The sequence below is a fragment of the Macaca mulatta genome, chromosome 2, assembly GCF_049350105.2.
Source record: "Macaca mulatta isolate MMU2019108-1 chromosome 2, T2T-MMU8v2.0, whole genome shotgun sequence".
In the NCBI taxonomy this organism is placed as follows: domain Eukaryota; kingdom Metazoa; phylum Chordata; class Mammalia; order Primates; family Cercopithecidae; genus Macaca; species Macaca mulatta.
In genome coordinates, this window is record NC_133407.1 from 6,345,984 (window position 1) to 6,371,661 (window position 25,678).

At 38.3% G+C, this 25,678-nt stretch overlaps 1 protein-coding gene across 4 annotated transcripts in view; it reads left to right on the plus strand.

Annotated features, from left to right (window-relative positions):
• Nucleotides 1-25,678, plus strand: part of FGF12 (fibroblast growth factor 12) — a 587,755-nt gene that overhangs the window by 331,250 nt on the left and 230,827 nt on the right.

Here is a 25,678-nt window from a genome sequence, read left to right on the forward strand (position 1 = left end):
AAATTTATTATTTTTCCAACTCTTCCTCCAGCAACACTTGGCTTTGCATATTTCAGACGCCCTTGTCAATTTCTCACCTCTTCATTTTTCCCTCATGCCCTTTCACTTCCTTTACACAGTCTTCATTTTCCTGTTATTTTCTTCCAACCCCTCTCATGGTTTCCAAGGACTCTGCTCGTTAACGTTTCTGTGCTATTACCACACTTAGCACACTCACACTTCTGGGACATTGAGGGAACAAGACAGTATACACAGTTTGGCTTCAAGGAGTGTATAGAAAACTTCAGCTTGATCAGGGATTTTCATGGCATGGGCTTTTCTGCAGCCCTGACCACAGATGATTGTTTTGGATATGTCTCTACTTGCAAAGGGAAATTGGACACCCCAAGTTTCAACATGATGATTCCCAGCTCAAGCCAGGCCAGTGTTCCCAGCTTGAGAGAATGAAAGCAGAATTGCGGAGAGATCTGTGCTTCCATCAGGCTGTTGGTTTTCTGGTTGTGGCTGCAGAACCATTTGCATTCTGCAGATACTCTACCCCTGTTGTGGACAACTGAAAGGCAGCACTGTCTAGAAAGGGAGCCTGCTCTGTACTTAGTTGGCTAGCTTGTCTCTTTGCAACTCTGACTGTGGTGTGCTGTTGGTTTCTAGCAATGAGGCACATGGATGGGTCCATTGGATGAAGGACCACACTTGGGAAGTCTGGACAAGTGGGGCTCAGAATTAGCTCAGAAATTTGGAATTAAGCCTTGTGAAGAAGCGACCCTGTTTCATTTTCCATTGGGTTTTCATGACATTGTCCACTCCATACTAGGCTCATTTTCTTATTTTGTGATGAAGATAAAGTAGTAAATCTCAGGAGTATACAAAAATAGTTATGATCCCAAGACAGGAGCTACTAGTCTATATTATTTTATGTCCAATTAGTATATCATGTTCATTTTATAAAGTGAAGATTTATGCAATAGTTTGAATTACCCCTACAAAGGAATTCACCTAGTGGAAAATAAAATAACCTGTTCTGTTGTGGAGGGATAATTTGGAGGCCTTCTTTTCTTAAGGCTTATGTGGTCTACAGAGAACTTCAAGGTTCTGAACTCAGTGTGACTTTTATATCTCAATCTCTGAAGTACGTGCTTGTGCTCTCGTTGGGATAATTATATGATGTCTTTGAGTTGATCCTAGTCAGCCTCTTCTAAAAAACAAGATAGTAAGAATGATAGGTGGATATATGTGAACGGATAAGATAAACTGATCCTGATCTCTGGCGTTGACTTGGAGATGATCAATGGGTTACTTCTGCATGGCTTTATTTTTATGGCTTCATTTTGCATGGGAAGGAAGGACCGTATTTACTGCTTCCTATGGGCTCTTCCTTAGCATTTCATTAGAAAACAGAGATTTGAGGCAATTTCTGAATTTATGGTTTTCTTCAGTGTTCATTTAATTTGCCTCCCTTTTTCTTCTACATAGTGTTCATCTTATCAGAGAGGATCCTGACTGGTGACTTCCTATAGCTAAAGTGTCACAATAACAATCTGGCAGAGAGATGGCAGGACCTATTAAGACATTCTCAGTGCAAGGGCAACCTGCGTGTATTTGTATACCATTTCAGTTTGTTCTGAAGCTTAGCTTAGAAGAATGGGCGTGTGGTGTGTGGAAAAGCTTTTTGGGAAAATGATAGTGTGCTATTATCTTTACTAACAAAGCCAAATAATTAATCTGTTGATTTGCTGTCAGCAGCCATGATTCACATAGCATGGAATAAGTCTATTTATAGAGAGATAGCACCCTCCACATATCAGTTCCAGAGAGGAATCTTTAGCTGGATTGGGAGGAAGTTGCTAAACACCAAAAAGAAAACTATTTGAATCTGTTTTATAATCACTTTGATGTTGTATTCACTTAATGTTTGACTTATTCTTGAAACCACTAGCCTTCCTAAGCCATATCATCGTGAACTAACAAAGTAACTCACAAATGGTAAAGTGGCGAACTGGAAGAATTTGTCCTGATAAAGAATTTCCACTCTGAATTTCTGTCACTGAGACACATGTTCCATTGAGCAGACTTTCTAGGGGAGTGAGGCTTAGGAAGTGAATCTAAGGCAAGAGTTTGATGGGAAAGGCCACGGTTGTATTTCTGATTTCAGGGCTGACACACTGAGTATCTCTGCTTCTCTTTTTTCTTAGCTAACCAAGTTCTGATATATGTAGTGTTGAATTTTTATAAATACAGTGGCGATCCTGAAATTACCATGGCAAAGGGTTCAGATTTAAGATGACAGTAACGCAGAATGAAAATATGGGAAATGACTAGGTACGGCCTCACATCACACAGTTTCAGGGCCAGGGTGCACAGTGGATCCTTTTTGTGCAGCAAAATCTCTGTCTTTATAGATGAGAAATCCTGGAGCCATTGCAAGTTTCTAATTTATCTAGGGTTGCACAACTAGGTTTTGTCAAAATTGAGACTAGAACTAGATTCAGTTGACTTTCTTTCCTACCTTCTTTGCAACACAGCAGAAAGTATTGTCAACTAGTGTGAAGAACTGGATGTCTTCTGTCACAGTTTTAACCATTGGTATTATTGTTATCATTGTGATCATTATTTTATAATTAGAACAGATATAGGGTAGAGTAGAAGAGGTAACTTGTAGAAGAAGGCATAGGCTAAGGAGGCCATTGGACTTCAGCAATGACCACCCTATAGCATTATTGAAGACCTATAGGCAACATAGGGTTAATAAGCCCCTTAGACACTGTGTGGGCTGTAGATCTTTGAAAATGAAATGTTGGAGACCCTGAACTGGAAAGTTGGATGAGGCCATTGAACTGTGAAAAAGCCTTTAGAACACTTCTATTTTGTGTACTTTCTAATGAGAAAAGAGTGTTCTTATCGTCATTATTTGAGTCATTATTTATGTGTGAAAAGGCTGTATTAGTCGGGCACACTAGAATATTTTCCTAAATGTTGATACCACTTAATTTGCTGTATCTAGACTATTAGCACATCCGTATGAATTATATGCTTATTCATGTCCAACCTTTTGCTTTATTTTGAATAGAAACACTAGTACAAATGATTGACTACAAAATGATGTATGTTTTGACTCATAAGTTATTACAGACAAAGGGTAAAACTCACAATCAAGGAGGGAAAGGTGTTTGCAGAATCTGAATGTCTGAGTGGCCACGAACCTTGGAGGTCATCAATATTACTCTTCCAGTTTTCAAATGAGACCCTCTCTGGAAAGAGCAAAGCAGTTGATTAAGCCTAAATCTAGGTATTTTAAGTGATGTGGGTGTTTTTATTATATTTCTATATAGGTTAGTTTCTTACCTCAAACCAGAACATTAAAAGAATAATCAATCAGGAAAAATCTGTCTTAAAACCTAAAGATCTTCAGAATTTTTTTATAATTTAAAGATTTGATTTTATACACTGATCCCTTTAAAAAGTGATGGGGTAGAATTACCCTACATGGTAAAATAAATCAAAGTAGTAATTGTAATTTACCCAATTTTGTTGATTTTCATTTACCTTATCTTTCTGAGTCCCTGTTTCTGCTGTTATAAAAAATTGTGGTTATTCAAAATATTTCAGTATTATTTTAAATTGTTTTGGTAGATGCATAGTGTTTAACAGTATACTCAATCAACAGTTTTATTATAAAACATATCCTTTTGCATAGAGGAAGAAAATATCATAGGAAATAGAAACTTCAAGAAGAAAGTTGAGAGTAAAGGTCAAATGTTTAATCATGTGATTTATGGAATATGAGTTAGATTTTTATAAATTGCAATAGTTTTGGCCAATATATGGGTCAAGAAGAGATTTATATGACAGGTGATATTTTACATTTATAGGAAGTACTTTGATTACATTTTCTCTTTTACAAGTATGACTCATATCTGAACTACAAAATCAGCCTAATTAAATGATATTTGGCTTGATGTTTGTTGAAAAAATAAAACAGTGAGACCCCTAACTTTTCAGAAACCCATCTTAGGGTTTAAACTGATATTTTGAACGTGCTTTTAAAATTCTTTTCTCTCTACAGCAGTGCGTTCTCATCAATAAATTATGTTTCCATTGCAAGAACATTTTAAAATAGCAGTTATTGTGATCTCTTGATTTCTTTCATCCCACAGAGATCTCATCAAGCCATAACTCGAGATTAAGTCTTTAAAGTTTTAATGAATTTGTTATTCTTGAACAGAAGGAGAAAAACAATTTATAGGAAATGAAGCAGTCTCTGCATTTGAGGAAGCAATAGGAATATTTTGGAAGATCTTTAGAAATGTAAGCTTTGTCTCATAAAATTGTATTTTAAAAGGTCCTGGACTTAGTCGTATAGAAACACATTGCTTTTATTCTTGGTGAGAGAAGAAATTTGCTCTGGAAAATTTGTAGATTTGCTTTGGAAAATGTGTTAATAGTGATTAATTTTTTCTTGTCTCTTCTTTGACTGCATGATCATCATGTATATTTGCTTTTGACATATAGAATTATTATAGATTTTATGATGGTTCCACAAAACAGCCTTGTTAGACATAGGAGAAACACTTGATATGCTACATTTTGGATTTTATCTTCTGGCTTACCCATGGAATTACAGAACTTTTCTTATTTTCTAAAGAAACGTACACCACATCTAAAGGGCTCTGATTCCAAGACTACCTCCTAAGCATCTGTGAGTTGGGAGAAGCTTAGATGCAGAATGCCTATAAATTAATCATCTATAATAATAAATTTTAATAATAATAACTTGACTTCAGGATTTATAGAATTTCTTTACAATTTTTGCTTCTTTTACTTTTCATAGCAGTCTGCTGAGATAGCCCCATCTTAGAAAAAAGAAAACTAAGCCTCAAGTGGCAATGAGACTTGTTCAGATTCATGGAATCAGAAGATGACTAAGTGTCACATGGCCCTCAGTCCCACACTGCAGATAATCTGCCTTTATCTCCCACCACACTGAGGGCTAGGAAGCCCTGAATCTGAAATAACTTAATGTGACTTGAAGCTGGGAAACTATTGTTGGGGTGAATCTGATAAAAAGTCCAAGAAATGTAGAACATGATTACATGGTTTGTTTTGCTGTGTGTGTGGTCTAGAGCCCCTAGGGTGGAGGAGAGAAGTGGAAAGCTGATGGAGATCTTCAGGGCAGGACTGAAGAAGCAGTCCCATGGCTATGTTGTTATGTGCTGAGCGGCTTAGGCTCCTGGCTCAGATGTTCCTATCTGAATGCCAGGAGCCTTGAAGATATCAAGGGTTGCCACAGGGGATACCTAATGACCCTCTGGGAGACTTGGGCCCAGAGGGCCAGACTCTCTTAACCATAAACATAAACAATTGCTTCAGATGTTTTGGAGAGTGAAGAGGTTAACACCAAGTTAAAGAGAGCCCTGTAAGATTTAATCTTTTTGTTTGTTTGTTTAACTTAAGTGATAGCATAGCAGAATGATTAGGTACCTGGACTTTGGAGTGGGATGTGAATTCAAATTATGGTCTTACTATTTGTAAGAACATTAGGCAAGTTTCTTAATATCTTTGCACCTCAAAGATATCAGTTTGCTGATTTGTAAAATGAAGATATTACCTCTAACTTTTGGTCAAGAAATGCCTCTTTGAGGAAGAATCATTTAAGCTGAGCTGCAAAAGATGAAATAGGCATACAGGAATGGAAGAACATTCAAGGCAGAAGAGAACAACTTGCATGAAGATTGATGTGAGAGGGAGCTCGGTGCTTTTGAAGAAATTGAAGTATAGCTGGAGCAACGAGAACAAAGGGGAGAGGGGTACAGATGATGTTGGAAAGCTTGGCAAGAACTGCAGGACCTTGAGAAGCCTAAGATGAATTTTGTATTTTAATCTAGGGTCCAAAGAAAGATCAGCAGTATGGGGTGATATCATGCAACTTGTATTTTTAACTGGGCACTTTGGCTTTGGAGAAGAGAATGGATAGCAATGGAGCCAGAGTAGAAGCAAAGGAACAGTAAGGAGGCTAGGGCATCAGTCTGGACCAGCAGTTCTCAAAGTACAATACAGAGGCCCTAGAAGCTTCCCGATAATCTTTTAGTGGATCCACAAGGTCAAAATGATTTTCATAAAAAATATTTCCTAATACCACTAGTTATTTGCCATTTTCACTCATTCTGTCACAAGTGTCCACTGGAATGTTCCAGAGACTCTGTGATATATCCACAATCGTCTGTAAAAGGTACTAAAAGTTTCCTCCCTTTTCAACCACGTTTCTTTGTGAGGCCAGGTTGTCCTTATGTACTTCATCCACAATCAGATATCAAAAGAGATTGAATGCAGAAGCAGACTTGAGAACAATGACTTCTATTAAGCCAGACATAAAAAGATTTACAAACAATTTATAAACTAGTTTTTTCATTAATTCCTTTTTGTTTGTTTTGGAAAATACAGATAAGTTTTATTAAATCATGCTACTTATGTTAACACTTAGTGGAGCTTATTATTGTATTAATAAACAAATAATCATTTGAAAAATTTCACTGTAACTTCTAAATATAGTAAATATTGAGAGATATAAACTACATAAGCACAAAGCTCTCTGGGGGTACTCAGTAATTTCTAGGAGTGTAAAGGATCCTGAAAACAGAAAGTTTGAGAACCACTGGTCTAGGTTATAGATGATGTTGAAACGAAGTTGGTGGCCATGCATATGAAAAGAGTGGGTAGAGGCAGAATGAGCAGAACCTCATGAGAGGTAGACTATGAGTGGAGAGTGGAAGGTGCCTGGATGATTCCTGGCTGTACTATTCCATCGTGAATTGCATGTTTGTGGAGATGGAATGGGGAAGGAGCAGGGTTGATAGAGGTCAAATAATGTAATTGCCCAACTACAAAACACTATAGAATGTGAAGGTGGGGACTGCGCCTGGTGGCTCACACCTATAATCCCAGCACTTTGGAAGGCTGAGGCAGGCGAATCACAAGGTCAGGAGTTCGTGACCAGCCTGGCCAACATGGTGAAACCCTGTCTCTACTAAAAATACAAAAATTAGCTGAGCGTGGAGGTGGGCGCCTTTAATCCCAGCTACTTGGGAAACTGAGGCAGGAGAATCGTTTGAATCTGGGAGGCAGAGGTTGCATTGAGGTGAGATTGCGTCATTGCACTCCATCCTGGGCCACAGGGTGAGACTCAGTCTCAAAAAAAAAAAAAAAAAGAAAAGAATATGAAGGTGGAAGATTGGGTTTTATTTATTGTTAATAGTTTTACAATACCCATATATATAAGGTTGTTTACTTTATTCTTGAACTCTGAAGTAAACAGTTGCCTTTGAATAGTCAAGTGACTTTACAAACACAAATTTTGTAAACTACTCTTTTTCTGCCTATTGTTAGTGATTTGATTAGTTTGTAGTATTTATAGGCCTCCCAGACTCCATGCTTCTAACCACACTTACGTTAATGCCTCATAATTGAAAATTGGACTGACGGTTTTACATTTGAAGATTCAAACAACCATGGATGGAAATATTTCAAGAAGAAAACCATAGTACAACCATGCTATGCAAATACTATGCCATTTTATGTAAAGGACTTGAGGATCCTCAGGTTGGGTATCCGGAGGGTGGGGGTCCTGTAACCACCACTCCTTACCCTGAAGACAGGGAGGGATGACTACTCCATACAGTCTTGTCTTCATTACTTTTTAGGAGTCAGCAGAGGAGCCCCTAAGGCCTAAGACCAAACTTGGTTCCCTAGAAGTAAAGAATGACATGGGACAAATAGGATCTGTATGTCGAATCACAAAATGTTAGCACTTAGAGCTTATATAAGCCAGTGGTTCTCAGCCCTAGCTGCAAAATGAAATCAACTGGGAGTTTTTAAAATGTACTAATGCCAAACACCTAGAAAGTCTGATTTAGTGTGTTCAATCTGGGACCCAGGCATCAGCCATTAGTTTTGTCTGCTTGTTTTGAACCCCCTATATGATGCTAATACGCAGCCAGGATTGAGAGTCCCCAACCTGTTCCAATTCCTTTATTTCATAACTTGTGGGCCTTAAACAAAATGAATGATTTTATTAATGTCTTTAGGAACACATCCATGATGCCTAGAAATTTTATACACCAATATAATTTATCATGATGGTCTCTTCTGTCTCAGTCCATTCTGGTTGTTATGACAAAATACCATGCACAGGTGGATTAAACAACAGAAATCTATTTTTCAGCGTTCGAGAGGCTGGCATTCCCAAGATCAAGGTGCCAGAAGATTTGGTGTCTGTGAGGGCCTGCTTCCCCGGTCATAGTTGGCAGTCTCTGCTGCCTTTTCAAATGGCAGAAGGGGCAAGGGCTCTCTGAGGTCTCTTTTGTAAGACCACTAATCCCATTCGTGAGGGCAGAGCCTTCATGACTTAATCACTTCTCAAAGGCTTCCACTTCCTAATATCATCTTGGAGGTTAGGATTTCAGCATTGGGCAGGGGGAGGGGCACGTAAGCATTCCGTCCAAGGCACCATTTTTCTTTCTTTTTTTTTTTTTGCTTATATTTGAATCTTTCCTGTGCTTAATGATGTCCCAAAACTGAGCTGCATCATCGTATGGAATGCTTGCATGCCTCGTCTTCTTGGTGAAAACTTCAGTTCCCAAGCATAGGACCTGGTCAGCACTAGATTTCTCAGCACTTAGCATACTGCCTGTGTCACTGCAGTTCTTCCGTTGCCGTTAAATCAATGAGGAAATGACATCCTGACTCATTGAGCAAGCCTCAGAGGAAGAAGGATCCTGAAGTTAGCATTTCTCCTTCCCACCTAAGGATGCTGAGATCCTGGGACTTCTCAGTTTCACAGGACTGGTTAGATTCTGAATTTGAACTCAGGTTTGTTTTTCCTAATCTAGTTTTCTTTCTACTCTGCCAGTCCTGGAAATGGACCTCAGTTTCTGTCTTTGAAAAACAAACGAGTTATATATAAGAATATATAAGAGCTAGCCTGGTGCGGTGGCTCACGCCTGTAATTCCAGCACTTTGGGAAGCTGAGGCAGGCAGATCACTTGAGGTCAGGAGTTTGAGACCAGCCTGGCCAACATGGTGAAACCCTGTCTTTACTAAAAATACAAAAGTTAGTCGGGCGGGGTGGTGCATGCCTGTAATCCCAGCTATTTGGGAGGCTGGGGCAGGAAAATCACCTATCCCGGAAGTGTAGGTTGCAGTGTGCCAAGATCGCGCCACCACACTCCAGTCTGGGTGACAAAGCGAGACTCTGCCCCCTTGCCCAAAAAAAAAGAAAAAAGAATATATAAGGGCTTTTTTTTTTTTAAACCTAGTCGTGCTTTGTTGCCCAGGCTGGAGTGCGGTGGCGCCATCTCGGCTCACTGCAAGCTCTGCCTCCCGGGTTCACGCCATTCTCCTGCCTCAGCCTCCCGAGTAGCTGGGACTGCAGGCGCCACCACCACGCCCGGCTAATTTTTTGTATTTTTAGTAGAGACGGGGTTTCATCGTGTTAGCCAGGATGGTCTCGATCTCCTGACCTCGTGATCCTCCCGCCTGGGCCTTCCAAAGTGCTGGGATTACAGGCGTGAGCCACCGCACCTAGCCATAAGGGCCTCTTTAGCCTGAAAAGCCATTAACTGTGGCTCCCCTCACCCCAGGAGAAACATTTGTGACTGGGAACATGAAACACAAATCTTTTCCCTGCTTCTTACTTGAAGGACAAGACTATTTTCTTAGTATGCTGTTTTGGATGTTCCTAACTGCATCCTATGGTTTAATTACTCACAATGCACTAATAAAGAAATCTGTCTAAAATATCAGTCTTTCTCTTGACACCAATTTAGGCTTATTTTATCTCTTCAAGGATTAGGAATTACATCAGTGTGCTGCGTGCTGTGCTATAGATTTTTTTTTAAAGGGGGTTTGAAGGGAAGAGTGAAATTTGTGAAAGAAGAACTATAAACCTGGATAAGTTGCATAAGTTATAAAGATAAAATAGAGTAAAAAGTTCATAAAGTTTTTTTTTTTTTTTTTCAATTGCACTGGTGATTTAAATGTTGCATTTTAATTTTGGGAACTCAAAAGATGACCCAGATCACCTTCACAGTGTCCTAGAATCAGATAATGCTTTAAAAATCATTAAGAAACAGGGGCGGAATTTAAGTAAGTGCCCAAAGTAGGGATCTGTATTCAAATTTCGTGGTTAGAATCGGTGTCAGGTTCTGTTTTCAGTCAAATAGCTCCAGCTGTCTACACAACATTACCGTCTACACATGATACTACATTTGAGAAAGGAAAGTCATCTAGAGTCACCCCCAGAGGCCGCAACAGAAAAGCTTCATCCGTATCTGAATAATTAATATAAAATGATGGAAAATACAGAGGATCTCAAATTCTATGGAAACCAAAGTTTCTCAGTGAGGAGCGAGTCACATACGTGTTGCTGTCCTGCTTTGTTGCTTCAAAGGATACTGCAGTGGGTTTTTGCAACTCGAGTCTAGCTAGGAGAAGAAGAGATGGCCTATGAGATGATGGTTCAGAAGCTCAGAATTCTAGGAAAGGAAGTCACAATGATAGAAACCCAGACATCCTCTGTAGTCTTCTTATAGGATATTCCTCTGAGAAACTGGAGCTTTACTTTCTTTTCGGAAAAGTAGAGAGGATTCCTCATGGCCTCGTTGCCTCACCTGCCTTTCCCTGACAATCCCTGGGCCATTATCCTCTGCAGCTTTTGCTCAGGAAAGGAGTTGGCAGCATTGTGGCCAGGCCGCCTCCACATTCTGCAGCTCTGGTTTCCCAGGCATTCTATCTACTCCTCCCTCTCCACCTACAGGTCATGAGAAAAGCAGGACCAAGAAGGAAACTTGCTTTGAAATGATGCTTTTCCTGGTATTGCCACAAAGCTCCCTTCTTTGAAATGCTCCCGAGTGCGTTTTCTGGGTTCCCACATGGCTTTATGAGTTAGAGTTCCATTCATTATGATTCTGCTAATGGAACTACCATCTTGGTTGGGAGCCTGCCCCTTTGGGGTAAGTTTCAGTCTGGTGAAGATGGAGGTTCCTTGGTCCTGATTCTTGTTATTTTCAGTGAAACTGCTGTCCTGCCTGCTGTCTTTTTCATGCTCAGCAACTACATTCCTTCTGAAGCTGGTTTTCTTTGAGATTATGCGGACACCTGTGAGGTCTGAAGAGCAGCAAGCTTTATGCACCTGGGTTCATTATTTGAATTCAAACTCTGGTTGAACTGGCACTTTGATTAAGACTTTTGTCTCAGGCCATTATATATCTTGCACTTGGAGTTGAGTACCTGTGACAATAGCCTTGAGATGTCCACCTGGTAGGGTATATATGGAAAGTGTTGGTGGGTTTGAATTGGTAAACAGAGCTCATTACAATACACCTGCCCACCTCATGGAAGAAGGAGATGAGACTCATAGTGGGTGTTAGGTCATACAACTATGAAAGGCAGAGCAAGGACTAAAATTTGCGATAAGGCTATACCTCACTGCTGCACCACAGCTGCCTCCTTTTGGGGCCCGTTGCCCAGTGCTGGTAGCAAGAGCTATATGCCTGTTCTGTGTCTGGAGCAATATAAATGTTGGGTAGCTGTGTTTAAATATCTATAGTCAAGTTATGTTGCTAGACACCTATTGAGTATTTGTATATCATGTGCTTCGGAGTGGGATATAGAAATACTGAGAAATCATTGTCTTCTTTTGTGTAAGGTGGTATATAATTAAGATTTGTTAACTCTTGCCTGATTTGCGTTACTGTGTTCCAAGTTATAGTTTTGCTGTATTATTTTGGACCGTTCCTCCTTTAATGTCTATATTTCAAGAAAAACAGTAATTTCTTAATTTAAAAAAAATTAGCCACAATCTGTCTTTTAAAAATACATGTGTGGGCTCAATGCCTGGTTAAGAGCAGACAGATTATTATTGTATCATCAATATGAATAGGCTCCACAATCAAGGTTCTTTCTCCACCCTTCCCCACATACTACTCTAGCTGACCCAAACCTTCTTGACATTCATAGAACATTTACTGCATCTGTCCATTTCAGTTCTTTTAGTTTATAGATGTTTTTATTTCTCCACGAGGGATGCCATTAACCTCCACACCTATCCTTCACTTACCCAGAGACAACCCCTCATTTATCCACTCTGCTGCAGTCCTGCCCATTCTTCAAAGCCCAGCTCAACTCCCATCTCTTCTGCCAGATCTTCGCAGATCCTTCCAGGTAGAATGAATCACTGCCTGCCCCAGGCTTTGTACCCTGCACTGTTGTCTGCAGTTAGTCTGTCTTGTCTTATAATTGCTCTGTAAGTACCCCTTTGTCTCTGCAGCTGGAGAGTGAGTTCCTGGAGGGCAAGGGTCCTGTCATTTCAATGCTTTCTACATAGTAGGTGATCAGAAATAATTCATCAAAACGAAATTAATTCCAATGGTGACTAATGTGCTCATGGCATCAGTACTAGTCAGGCTCTGAGGGAATTTCTGCATATATATGAAAATGTTGGGAAAGAAAATAAATCAATATTTTTGGCTAATACAAATATCTCTTCATTTGATATTATTTGAATATTTGATATTATTTGATATTCATTTGAAATTCCAAAAATATTGTTACTCCAGTTTAATTTGATATATAGCTGTTAGATAAATACTGAGAACGTTATGTCTTTACTTATTCCCCAACCCAACTCCTAATGGCCATCCCTTCTTATACTTAGTATTTACTTTGCCTAACACCTTCAAACTTTACCTCTTTCTTACCAGAGCACCCACTGATGCAGGGGGCAGTTTCTGTGGGAATGCTGAAAGAAAGAGCGTCTTTATATGAATTTATGTCTTTGCCCCAGAAACCTAGAAGGAGTGGGTGGTGCAGCAAATTTGGAAAAGGGCCCACTTCTATTTTGACTGGCTTAGGTTTCTTAATGTAAGGTTAACGAGGAATAACCTTTCCATCGATCTCTGATTCCGTCATGTCTGGTCCTTACATTTACAGTTGAGACCAACAAGTCATTTTAGTGTTAAATACCCTTGAGGGAACATATTCACTCTGGTTTCACTTTCTTTGGTGAAGTGCTAAGTGATGGGGAAATACAGTATTGATTGGGTTTAATGAAAAAGGTTCTTTCCGTCAACTCTTGATTACCTCATTGGTTTTTCTTCTTTTCTCTTATTTTAAGGTTATTGATAGCAGCATTAAATAAGTCTTCTGTGTATGCTACAGTTCTCTGTATTTATTCTCTTGCTTGGTTTGAAACCCAACCTTTTTAAAAAGAAGATATAAATAAAAGAGGCTTTTGATTCAGTCTAAGGTAAGATGATGTCAGAGAAAAAATACTGGACTTGGAGTCAGAGTCCTAGTGACCTTGGGGAAGTCGTTTTTCTTCTCTTCCACTTAGTTTCCTTATTTTCAGCATAAAGGGGTTACTATCAATGATTTCCGAAATTCCTTTCAGATTTATTATTCTTGATGTATATTTATGGTGCTGATACTCAGGGAGGACAGGCATATGTATCCCAAGATATCTGTATGTCAGATATAAGAAAATGGCTTAATGATGTTTGATATGAAGTTCTAGAAGATTTGATATATATTAAATGGAATATCACAAATTCAACAAATATATTTTTATTAGCTTCTCTGTTGTGTATTCTTTATTTGTTCTTAGATTCATTCAATGGGACACAAATTGACTGTATTTCTAAATTTTCCTTATTTTAGTTTCTAGCACTTTGACAGGCCTTCAAGGTAGACCATTACAGAAGTTTGGACCTCAGCCCCAGAGGAATTTAATAAAATAGTGGAACTAGTATTTGTTTTAATGGCAAACACATTTATTTACTAGCGTAGTCTCAAAGATAATATAACAATTTTTAAAAAACAGACAGGAAAGGAACCATGTGATTTTGAGTGAAAGTTGGAGACTTTATGTCTGAGTAGGTTAATGTGTAATGTCATATTGCAGTACAGTTTTAAGCAATAGAAATGTGGTAAGGTATAGGATGCCATGGGAACTGATTGGAATTTTTGTGGAGAGGCAAATCATGCCTTAATTATCAAGTTTTTAGATTTCCCAGACTTGGAAAATAACTTTTAGATATGTTTTCCACCAGGACTTCATCAATTATGGAAATTTTAAAAAAGACAACATTTACTAAATATCAGTCTTGACATTTTCTTAGAATCATCACGTTTAATATTATGGGCAGTTTGTGAAATTACTTTATGCTCATTAGTGATAATAGTAGAAGACTTGATAAGGAAGGATATGATTAAAATATATCCTAAAATGATATCTTAGAGTTTCTGTGAGTTTAATTTATGTATATTATCCACATTACCTACTTCCATAGGTGTTATTGGCATTTGACCTTTTTCTTTTTTTCCCCCATTTCCTTTATCTGTGCAGTATGATTACAATACACACAGGAAAATTCAGTTTTATCTTTTGTACCATTGATCATGTTACTTCACCAAAAAGAAGCTTGGCCTCCTCCCTGAGTTTGAAGTATAATACAAAATCAGTTTTAACCACGAGAAGGGCTTTTTCTTTTTGAGGAAAGTGTCCTAAGAGTCAGTTAGAGGCCACCTCATAGTGTGTATCAAACATGAGGAAGCTTTTACAAAAACAATTTGGAGAGCTCCTATAGGATTATTTCTCCCTATTTACATATGAGTTGAGAGTGAATGTAGGATTCTACTGAATCACTGGCTAGTTTACTGTTTGATTAGAACAGGGTGCTAATAAAGTCATTTCTTGAGTTTAGTCCTTATGTAGAACATGGTAAAGAACAAAGCCTAGCATGTTGCTTGACACGCAGATGTCACATCAAATATATTTGTTGGATGAGTCACCTTACCAATGACATAGGCCTAACAAAGCATGGTAAATGCAGATTATCACTCCTGGTGGAGAGGGAGAGTGAAAGGCACTCAGCAATGCTCTATGAATACTCATAAATAGAGCCATCTTCACATACACTATGAACTTTTGGGAAATTCGAGTTTGTTAGGTGAAATGTTGTGATTCTGCTCTATCCCACATATAGATAGAATTAAAAAGCAAACCTATACCCCATTAACATTATAATCACAGAGTCTTAATATTGTAGAAAACTTCACAGGCAATGTAACTTCATATTTGAACCCACTGACTGCATCACCACTGTGCATTCATTTACATTTTCAATTATTTGACAAACATCCATTGTCTACTTCTAATCTGTCTAGTACTGAAGTATGGGTCAATAGAGAGAAAAAAAAGGCCTTTATCTTAAAAAGGTCGTGGGTTAGAGGAGATGCAGAACACCACAAATTACATGTGTAGTTCAGCTTGCTTCCTTCTTCCCTCCCTCCCTCCCTCCCTCCCTCCCTCTCTCCCTCTCCCTCTCTCCCTCTCCCTCTCCCTCTCTCTGTCTCTTGCTTGCTTTCTCTCTCTCTCTTTCTCTTTCTTTCTTTCTTTCTTTCTTTCTTTCTTTCTTTCTTTCTTTCTTTCTTTCTTTCTTTCTTTCTCTCTCTCTCTCTCTCTCTCTCTCTTTCTTTTCTTGAGTTTCAGTCTTGTTGCCCAGACTGGGGTGCAATGGCGCAATCTTGGCTCACCACACCTCCTACCTCCTGGGTTCAAGCGATTCTCCTGCCTCAGCCTTCCAAGTAGCTGGGATTACAGACATGTGCCACCATGCCCAGCGCCTGGCTATTTTACTTTTTATTTTTGTATTTTTAGTAGAGATGTTTCTCCATGTCGGTCAGGCTGGTCTTGAACTCCCAACCTCAAGTGATCAGCCCACCTGCCTCCCAAAGTGCTGGGATTACAGGCATGAGCCACCACTCACAGCTTTAGTTCAGCTTTCTACTTGAATCTTATGATCTTCAATGGATGACACATGTTGTCAACTCTGATTATTAAATGATTTCCCCCAGTATTAATTCAAAAATCTGTCTTTTGGAATCTTCTTAATTCAAGTCTTCTGAGAAGCAAAAATAAAAACATAGGAAAAAATGTCAAATCCCTTCTCTCCGTAATAGTTCTTCAGATCAGCACTTCTCAAACTTGTGAAATGCAGGTTCTGATTCAGCAAGTTGGGGGGTGACTTTGGAATTCCCTCCCAGGCGATACCATCATTGCTGCCGGCCTGGTGCCCACACATTCAGTAGCAAGGCTTTAGTAAACGTAAATCTTTGATTATGCAACACTGCCTCTCCCCTGCTCCTCAATCCGTGTCTTACTGCCTCCCATCTAAGTCTCACTTAGTTTCTTAGTTCTTTCTGATACAAGGTGGCATTAAGCTCATCTATAGAAGTAATATCGAAAAGCTGACATGTCAGAGAGACATGGTCAGCTTTTGAACTTTTCTAATCCTCACTTTTCTTGTCTGAAAATCAGGACACCAAACTTACCTATCCTAAATTTGGAAAGAATTTATTTGAGATGAAGAATTTACAGCACCTAGTATAAAACTGTATTTCATGTAGGAGATTTGTTCACCTCCAGTTTATCAATATCACTGTAGAGGGTGTTGCTTGGAATCAAGTATAATAATCCAGATTTGGTCTGATAAACCCAGAGTAAAATCCCTTCAGTCGAGATGAGAATTTCTGTGAGGCCTTTAAGAGATCACTTTATCCCTCTGCACAGTGATATTTGGTGAATAATCCTTGCAACTGCTGTTGATAATGTGCTTTGAGAAAAGAACTTTATAATTTCACAGTAGGGATTTTATTATTTTTTAACGTTAACCAAACTCTTAGGATTTTCATGAGATGTTTTTGCCTGCATTCTAAATTAAGTCTCCAGTTGGTCTAGACCTCATCTGAATTGATTCAGGCACTTTCGCAGGTAGATTTCACAGCATGTAAACTAGATGCTCGAAGGCATTACTGTGTGTTAATTTTAAGAATTCTGAGCATATTGTTGTCCACAATTTCACTGTTACAGTCTGAAAAGTATCATAATGAAGAGATACACATTTTGCTAATCCCCAAACAGTACATCTTTTTGTCCTCCTTGGGCTCATGCTTTTCTCTTTGCTTGGCTATGGTTTCTCCTTGGATAAGCTCGTTTTTATTGACCTCACTTGTCTCCTCTATATTTTTGAGCCACAGATTAACATCTGAGCTCCTCATCCATATTTTCCACTACATGCTAGATGCCTGCCAGTAGTTGTTCCACTGGTAACTCAAATGCAATTTGCCTTGATTTGAATGTATTATCTTCCTCCAGAACCCAACCTGCTTTGTGTCTTGAGTTTCCCCTTTTAGTCAACGGCACTACTAATGATACCTAGTAGACACTTAGCAAATATTGGTAGTTTTCTTACACTGACCCTCTTGTTTGCCAAGCTGGGGACTCCACTTATCTTTGACTCATCTCCTCATGTCAGTCACACGCCACGTTGACTCTGTCTCTGTAACATTTTATTCTATTGTTTATTCATCAGGTACTAACCGAGGACTTTCTGGGAACTATAAGGGATAGTAAGATGAATTAGCACAGTCCTGGCCATCACATAGCTAACAGCTTTTGTTTCATATAACCTTTTCTTCATCCCTCCTGCCATAATTTAGGGGCTTGTTGTTCCAACCTGAAATGCTGTAAAATCTCCTACCTGGTGTCTCAACCTCCCTTTTCTTGAATCCCTGATTATTCTTCACACAGAATTTTTCAAAACATATTTAATGTCACATTACTTTCCTATAAAAACCTTTGCAGAGGTTCCCAATTCCTTACAAGAGCACCTTTAAATGGCTTTAAAATGACTGTACCTTCGTGAGATCTTATCTCATCCAATCTCTTTATCCTCTCTCTCAGCTGTATCCACAGCCCCCACACTCCAAGTATGGCATTTGAGCCAGGCCGGAGAAGATGAGAAGAATTTCAATAGGCAGTAAGTGTGGGCGGTAAACACATCAACAAATAAATGAATAGAGATGGGAAACTGTATGGCTGCGTGTCTCAGCAGTTAAGGAAACTCAGAAATACATGACATGAAAGCTCTTTCCCTCATCCCTCCATTTTGACATTTTTCACGTAGTGTGCTAGAATCTAAACAGCCATTTTGTATGTGTTCTAAGGAAGGAAAACCCATGGACATTTGAATGTTTTTCATAAACTAAGTGAACTAAGTCCGTGATCATGAGTCAGCCTACAGGACAGCTCTTTCTTTATATACCTGGGTTACCATAGTGCCATTCTTGGTTTAGATTAAACATTTTAAAATTGAAAAGGGAAACTTAGAACATGATAAGTAAAGGAAGTTCTTGTTGTTGTCCAGATATTATGGGTGATGGTCTTAATCAGACATATAATAATTATTTCACCATTTGTTCCTCGAAGTGATTTTTTGTGCCATCATCTAGTCTAATTGTAGTTTATATTGGACACTTCTGATTTATCAACTCTTGTAGAAATTATACATTTTGAAAAGTGGGTCTAATAATAACTAATGAGAGAATGCCTTTTTATTAACCTTTTGTATCAAATAAAGATTTTAAAATAATTTTAAGTAGAATCAAAATAAAGTTGAGTTGATCCAAATTTTTGTTCCCTTTTTGCTTCTTTTTATTTTGCTAGATCAAACATTAAAGATTAGGAATGTTTAGTTTCTTTTTTAAAATCTAGAATAGACAAATGGAAATGCTAATGCTGAAAGGATAGCATTAAAATGCACGTATGCTGTTCCCAACCTTCCGCTTGAGGAATTGTTTGATCTAGATTGTCCCAGACCTCAGGGGAAGGTTGTGGATATGTATAGTTGTTGTTGTTGTTGTTTGAGATGGAGTCTCCCTCTGTAGCCATGCTGGAGTGTGGTGGTGCCGTCTTTTCTGCTCACTGCAACCTCCAACTTTCAGGTTCACATGATTCTCCTGCCTCAGCCTCCCGAGTAGCTGGGACTATAGGCATGTGCCACCATGCCTGACTAATTTTTGCATCTTTAGTAGAGATGGGGTTTTACCATGTTGCCCAGGCAGGTCTGGAACTCCTGACATCAGGTTATCTGCCTGCCTCGGCCTCCCAAAGTACTGGGATTACAGGCATGAGCCACTGCGCCCGGCCATGTATTGTTAATTTTAGTCTTTTCACATTGGTTAGCCATTGATTATGTTTCGTTGTAAGATTATCCTTTTATTTTTTTTCTTGGTTACCTTAGTTTCCTTTTTATTTTTTGGCTTCCTTTTTTCAGTAATTTGGTATCACAGACATCAGTATCAGGAAATAAGTGACAAAATTTTGGCACCACTTTATATTTCATAAGACATAGTGAAAATTTTTGCTTATTTTGTTATTCTTCTTTTCCATATGTTTCATTTTTTTAAAAAATTGAATATCTTTTAAAATATATTTTTCAAACTTGAATACTTATTTATAGAATTCCACAGTCTGGCATCATATAGCAAGTTGCTTTCAAAATGTGAAATGTTTTTAAAATATAATTTATGATGACTTTAATTTTAAGAAAATGACGTTAATTTTTAAATTTTTATTTTACCTTCTATATTCTATCTTCAACTCTTATTCCATGTATTACTGTATTGAATTTATGTGATTATAAGTTACACATCTTTCTTAATAGTCTGAATTCTGTTAGGACATGATACATATGTGATTTCTAATTGTGATCTCTACAACATCTGAGAAAATATCTAGCACATAATTATATTTCTGTAGACAAAAAATAAATAAGAAGCACCTAACGTATGTCAACCTCTATAACTTCACAAATTTTAAATAAAATGCAATATAAATTATGATACCTTCAGTATAATGACTCATTTACTGTAGCTGATATTACATTGTATTATAATGATTTGGATTGTCTTTGTCTTTGCTTATTTTTATAAACACTTACGTTTTATGTATTATTATTTTTTTTTAGATAGGGTCTTGCTTTGTCGCCCAGGCTGGTGTGCAACAGCAGTGTGGTCACAGCTCACGGCAGCCTTGACCTTCTGGGCTCAAGTGCTCCTCCTGCCTCAACCTCCCAAGTAGCTGGGGCTACAGGCACATGCCACCATGCCTGGCTATTTGGTTGAATTTTTTGTACAGATGGGGATCTCTTTATGTTGCCTATACTGGTCTTAAACTCTTGGGCTCAAGCAGTCCTCCCACCTTTACCTCCCAGAGTGTTGGGATTCAGGTGTGAGCCACCCCCTCCCCCCCGGCCTTATGTATGTTCAGTTATATAAAATAACTAAGAGTAGCTATAATCAAACTTCAAAGTCATGACATTTCTATGTTGTTACTTTTTATTTTTTGGAGACAGTGTCTCACTCTGTCCCCCAGGCTGGAGTGCAGTGGCATGATCACACCTCACTGCAGCCTCAACCGCCTGGGCTCAGGTGATCCTCCCACATCAGTCTTCTGAGTAGCTGGGACCACAGGCACGCACCACCACAACCAGATAATTTATATATATACATATACATATATGTGTGTGTGTGTGTGTGTGTGTGTGTGTATATATATATTTGGGTTTTTTTTGTAGAGATGGGGTTTTGCCATGTTGCCCAGGCTGATGTTCAACTCCTGGGCTCAAGAATCTTCCAGCCTTGGCCTTGGCCTCCTAAAGTACTGGAATTACAGGCCTGAGTCACCATATCCAAACTGTTTTGTTATTGTTTTATTGAAAATAATTATACTACTTTATTGCAAGAATGAAATAATAAAAAGAAATCCATTTTTAGACATTTATTAAAAATTATTGACGCATACCTGGCTTTTTCAGTTATTTTATTAACATGCCATTTTCTTTCTCCCAACTTAAACAATAGAAGACAGATTTGGATGTCTATCCTATAACTAGATGGCGAGATATACTTTTAGTTTATCTAAACCTTAAAATTTTGAGCTTCTAAATAGCCCCTAACTGGTCTTAGACTTGTCACATCTGTTCTGTGAAATCATAAAAGGGCCAACTATGAGATGTCATTTGAATGCTTCATGTGAGATATAATAGAATATTAACCAGCTCTTCAGTAGGGTGCTCCTAGATGCACGCATGCCAGGGAACATTGTGATTCAACGATAGTAATGGGATCTGATTATGATCCTAGGATTTGCAGTGCAGTGAGACAGGAATACCATGGTTATTTCTCTATATTCTTTCTCAAATACAGTGCACAGCCCTGCTAGCAATTGCCCCTTTTTGTGTTCATATTACTGTTATTTATATTGTACAATGTATAGAGATATTCATATTATAGATAAGGGAGCAACAGACAGGTGAATGTCAACCTTATCGAAGGTTTGACACTTTTAACAATAAAGTATATACCTGTACCTGGAACATTGTAAGTGTTCAGTGAATTTTAGTTTATTTTTTGCCTCCCCAGCTTTGGACTTCAATTCCAGTGTTCTTTGTATTACCAGAGATTACCTCTCCCAATTGCCTTTTTATTGGGTAGGTCAGAAATAGTTTGATTTCTTCACCTACTCAATTCATCATTTTCAATTTGTGTTCTTCAGACACGTCTCTGTTTCTATTCATGCATTACCTTGTATGTAGAAGGAAAAATAGAATAATAAATATTACATAAATTACTCTAATGATTTTACCAGAGCCTCCCTTTAACTTTCATATTCATATTTATTCTGGATTCCAGCTGGGAGACAGAATTTATATTTACAGTAAATTTTTTTAAAACAAGAAAAGTAATTTTTAATGGAATTTGAATGCGGTTTTGGATGGTGAGGTTTATAAGTATTGCATTCCTGAGTCATAAATCAGCCAGAACTTATGACAGATGAAATTTGTGTAGGGGAAATCAAATAATGAAATGAGACTTAATAATTTCTGCAAGCCATATTTAAGATTTGTTCCCAAGATAAGCTGCAGCTAGCATATACTGTGTATATGTATGTATATACATGTATGATTACACACTAACATAAACATAAATGTATGAGTGAATGAGCTATCAAGAAGAGTATTCAAGACCATGAGAAACTAGGATAGCAGTATGTACTGAAGTCAGCCTGGAACTGTGGAATTAGCTCTGGAGAGAGAAAGAGAAGACTGTGTTCCTGTTGGAGACAATGTCACTACTTAGGTGTGTGTCATTTATTCCTCATTTATTCACCCCATATTGAAAACTTACCATATTCTAGCAACTGGGCTAAGTAGCTGTTGCTTAATCTTTCTGAGCCCCAGTTACCTTCATGTTAAAATAGTTTAATGAGAATACTAATGACTGTTTTAATTCTTGGGCAGGGGCCTTTGTCCTGGACTCACTCAGGCCTTTCTCCAGGCATGTCCACGTCTGTGGCAGCAAGGAGTCCATGGGAATAAGGGGACATGTTTACCTGGAGCCTGGGCTTCCCTATTCTGTACCACACTCTGGAATCCCAGAAGTTCCTACCCCGACATTACCGAGGCTGCTTCCAGGAGCCGTGTGCTCCTCTTCCTTGGCAGTACTTCCAAGGGCAAATTGCGTGGCAGAGAGTACATGCCCCTGGCCTGAAGGTTCACCAAGGCTGTTAGACAGAGGCGGATGTTGCTTGGACATGAAACTATTGTGTCTATGTGAATCCCTGTGAGTCCCTGGCAGTGTCAGTTGACTGGAGCCCAGAGTGGGAAGAGAAGAAGTCTGAGCTATGAGTTGGGGGGTGAATTCGCTCAGTCTTGCTTTGTTTGGTGAAAGATCAGATCTGAGGAGCCCAAGAAATCTGTTTGAATTAGGAAAACACAATTTTCAAGTAGCAAAACTAAATATCCTTTATTTGACAGTTAGTTACTTTGATTTATAAATTTAAATATTAAACATACGATATGGGAGTCTCCATTTGTTCTCTTGCTTTAAGCCCTACAGTTATTAGGGCTGAGTTTGAATACTACCTACCTTAAAAGTGTGTGCTGTGAAACAAACAAAATATATATGTTAAACTTTCATTTAAATTAGAAAACATCGACATACATTTAGGATATATCATAACAATATTATTATTTTTATATATAAATAAATACTAACTGAGCTCCATGGTAATGAGATACTTGATACTTCACATAGAACCTCAGCACACGGTGTTCACGACATTGTAGGCACTCACTGCCACGGCCACACTGAAATTCATTTAAATATGACTAGCAATTTCATAACTTAGTCTATGAACCTGATTCCTGAAAAGCCATTTCATCTCCCTTTTCCTCAAATCTATCTATATATCTGCATTTCTGCCTACCTACCTATCTGTTGCTACTGTATATACATGTGGACATTGTAAAAACAGATGTCACCCAAATGAGAGTGACAGAGTTAAGAATTGAGGCAAGTTCTCCTGACCCTCGTAACAGTCCCTTTTCACCCTCTCTGTGCCTAAGGAATACAGAGGTAACTGACCATTCAGTGCATCTGTACAAATGGTGCTCTGCACAATTCTTGGGATGTGACACTCACACACACATCAGTGAATGTCACCCCCGGAGTCCGAAAGTGGGAAACCTGTGGTGGCTCCCAGGAAAAGTCATCCTCAGCAGATATTCAGTGTCATCCGAGAGAGATTGTGTATGTTTGTGTGTGTATGTGCATAAGTATTTTTTTCTCTTTAAGAATTTTCATATATATATTAAAAATCTTGAATGAGAATTACCTGCTATAAAGAGAAGTCACCACATTTGGGAGCTCCTTAGCACTTTTGCATCTGAATAAGCAAATTAACATCTGTTCTATCCTTCTTTCCTTCTGTTAGAATGAAGATGTTATTTCTTCTAGCTAAGACCAATCTCCTGTGTTCTAAATCTCATCCCCTCTCACCTTCGTAAGGAAGATACATCACCTTTCATCCCCTCTCTCCTAGCTTCTTGCTGTTTTCAATTTAATATGCTTAAATCTTTATAAAATATCAATAGTCCCAATCCTTTTTCAGGACTGAAAGAGCGCCTACATTTCTTCTTTTTGATTTTTAACCTTTTAACAAATTCTGTGTATTCACTGTTGGCTTTTCTTTACCTCTCACTTCTATCTCATCTTTTTCTAATCTGGCATTTGCACTCAACACTAACACTAACAATACTCTTCTTGCCACCGTTACCAATGACGTCTAATTTACCAAATCTAGTGGATACTTTGCAGCCCTCATTTCTGTGATTTCTTGATAGCAGTCAACACAGCTGGTTGATTCCTGTTTTTGAAATATTCTTTACTCCCACTTTTCTGGTTTCTCCTTAGTCTCCTTAAGCAGTTTACACTCTTTTCCATCTTTAGAGATCCAAGGCTGAGTCCTGGATCTTAAACACTCACTTTGTACTTTCATGGCTTTATTTATCAAAACGTCAACTCCTGCCACATTTGTATCTTCAGGCAAGACTTCTCTGCTGAGCTCTAAACCTGTAAATCCGATCCGTTTGGTGCCTCCAACTGAAAATATCCTCAACTTAATTCGTAGGTTTATTTCTACATCTGTTCCTCTTCTAATAGTTCCCTCCTCAAATAATATGGTTATCATGTTTAAACAAAGTGTGTACCTTGTACCCACTTTGCCAATGGTGTAGAACCTCAAATATACAGGCGTAAAACCTAAACACCTTTGCACAAATTTAGCCTTTGATTTCATCTACCTTTGTCCAAGAATAATGGCCTTTCTTTCCTTTCCAATTATTAGTGTGGTCTTCTATGTTACCTATAGCAGTAAGTTTTTTTTTTAATTTTTTTTTTTTTTTTTTTAATTAGAATCCTTGGAACCATGTCATGTTAAGGGAGTTCTGACCTCAGAAGTTTATCTGGGTTCAAAGACTTGTGAGAATAACTTGTTTTATTTAAGACTGCCTTGACTGCCTTTTCCCCCTCTGGTTTACTGTCACATCGGCACGTGAATATTATAAAGAGGACACGCAACAGCAAGGATACAATTTCTTATAGCATGTGCAGCCTCTGCATTGGCTCTCTCATTTCTCACAGAGGCATGCCGGGCTCAGTAGTCAGTGCCGCTCACAAGGAGAGAAGTATGTTCATCAGCTCAGAAAAGTATCAACTCTGGGTTTTGTCTTCCATGCCATGCTGGGGTGTATATGTTAGTTTGGGGGAGATAGACCAGTGAAGGATCTACTTTGCTGTCTTCTAAGAAGATGCCTGTGCCATGATTACGTACTTCCACTTTCTATTTTTACTGCCCTCCCACACATTTCCCTTTTTGCCCACATGCAATTAATAACTAAGTCAAGACAATTTTACATCTTCACAAACACTCCTTAATCCAAGTCACTGGCATCTCTTGACTGGCCGTGTTGTTACTTTCTCACTTGTCTCCCTGCTCATCCTCCTATCTGTTCTCTTGCTGTCAGCCGCTACTGAGCTTTTAAAGTACAGCTTAGATACCGTTCTTACCCTTAAAACTTTTCAGTGACTTGCCATTACTCCTCATAAAAGTGAAAAGTTTAAAATGTAGGCATTTCTTTTACAGGGTAATTTACATTCAAATTTAATAATTGTATATTTTGGGGTAATACAGCTTATTAAACAGAAATGATGAATATGTCTTATATAATTATGAATTATAACTGTTACACAATTTTAATTTATTTAGAACCAACCTCTTTTGTTTGATTACTTGCTCTGTGTTAGTTATAGCAAAGGAAGGAAAAACCATGTTATTGCTTGGGTAAACCAGCTGTTTTGTGCGACTGACTGTTTCTTATAGCAATGTATTTTTTTTTGTTACTATAGCTAATAGAGAAGACCACACTAATAATTGGTAAGCAAA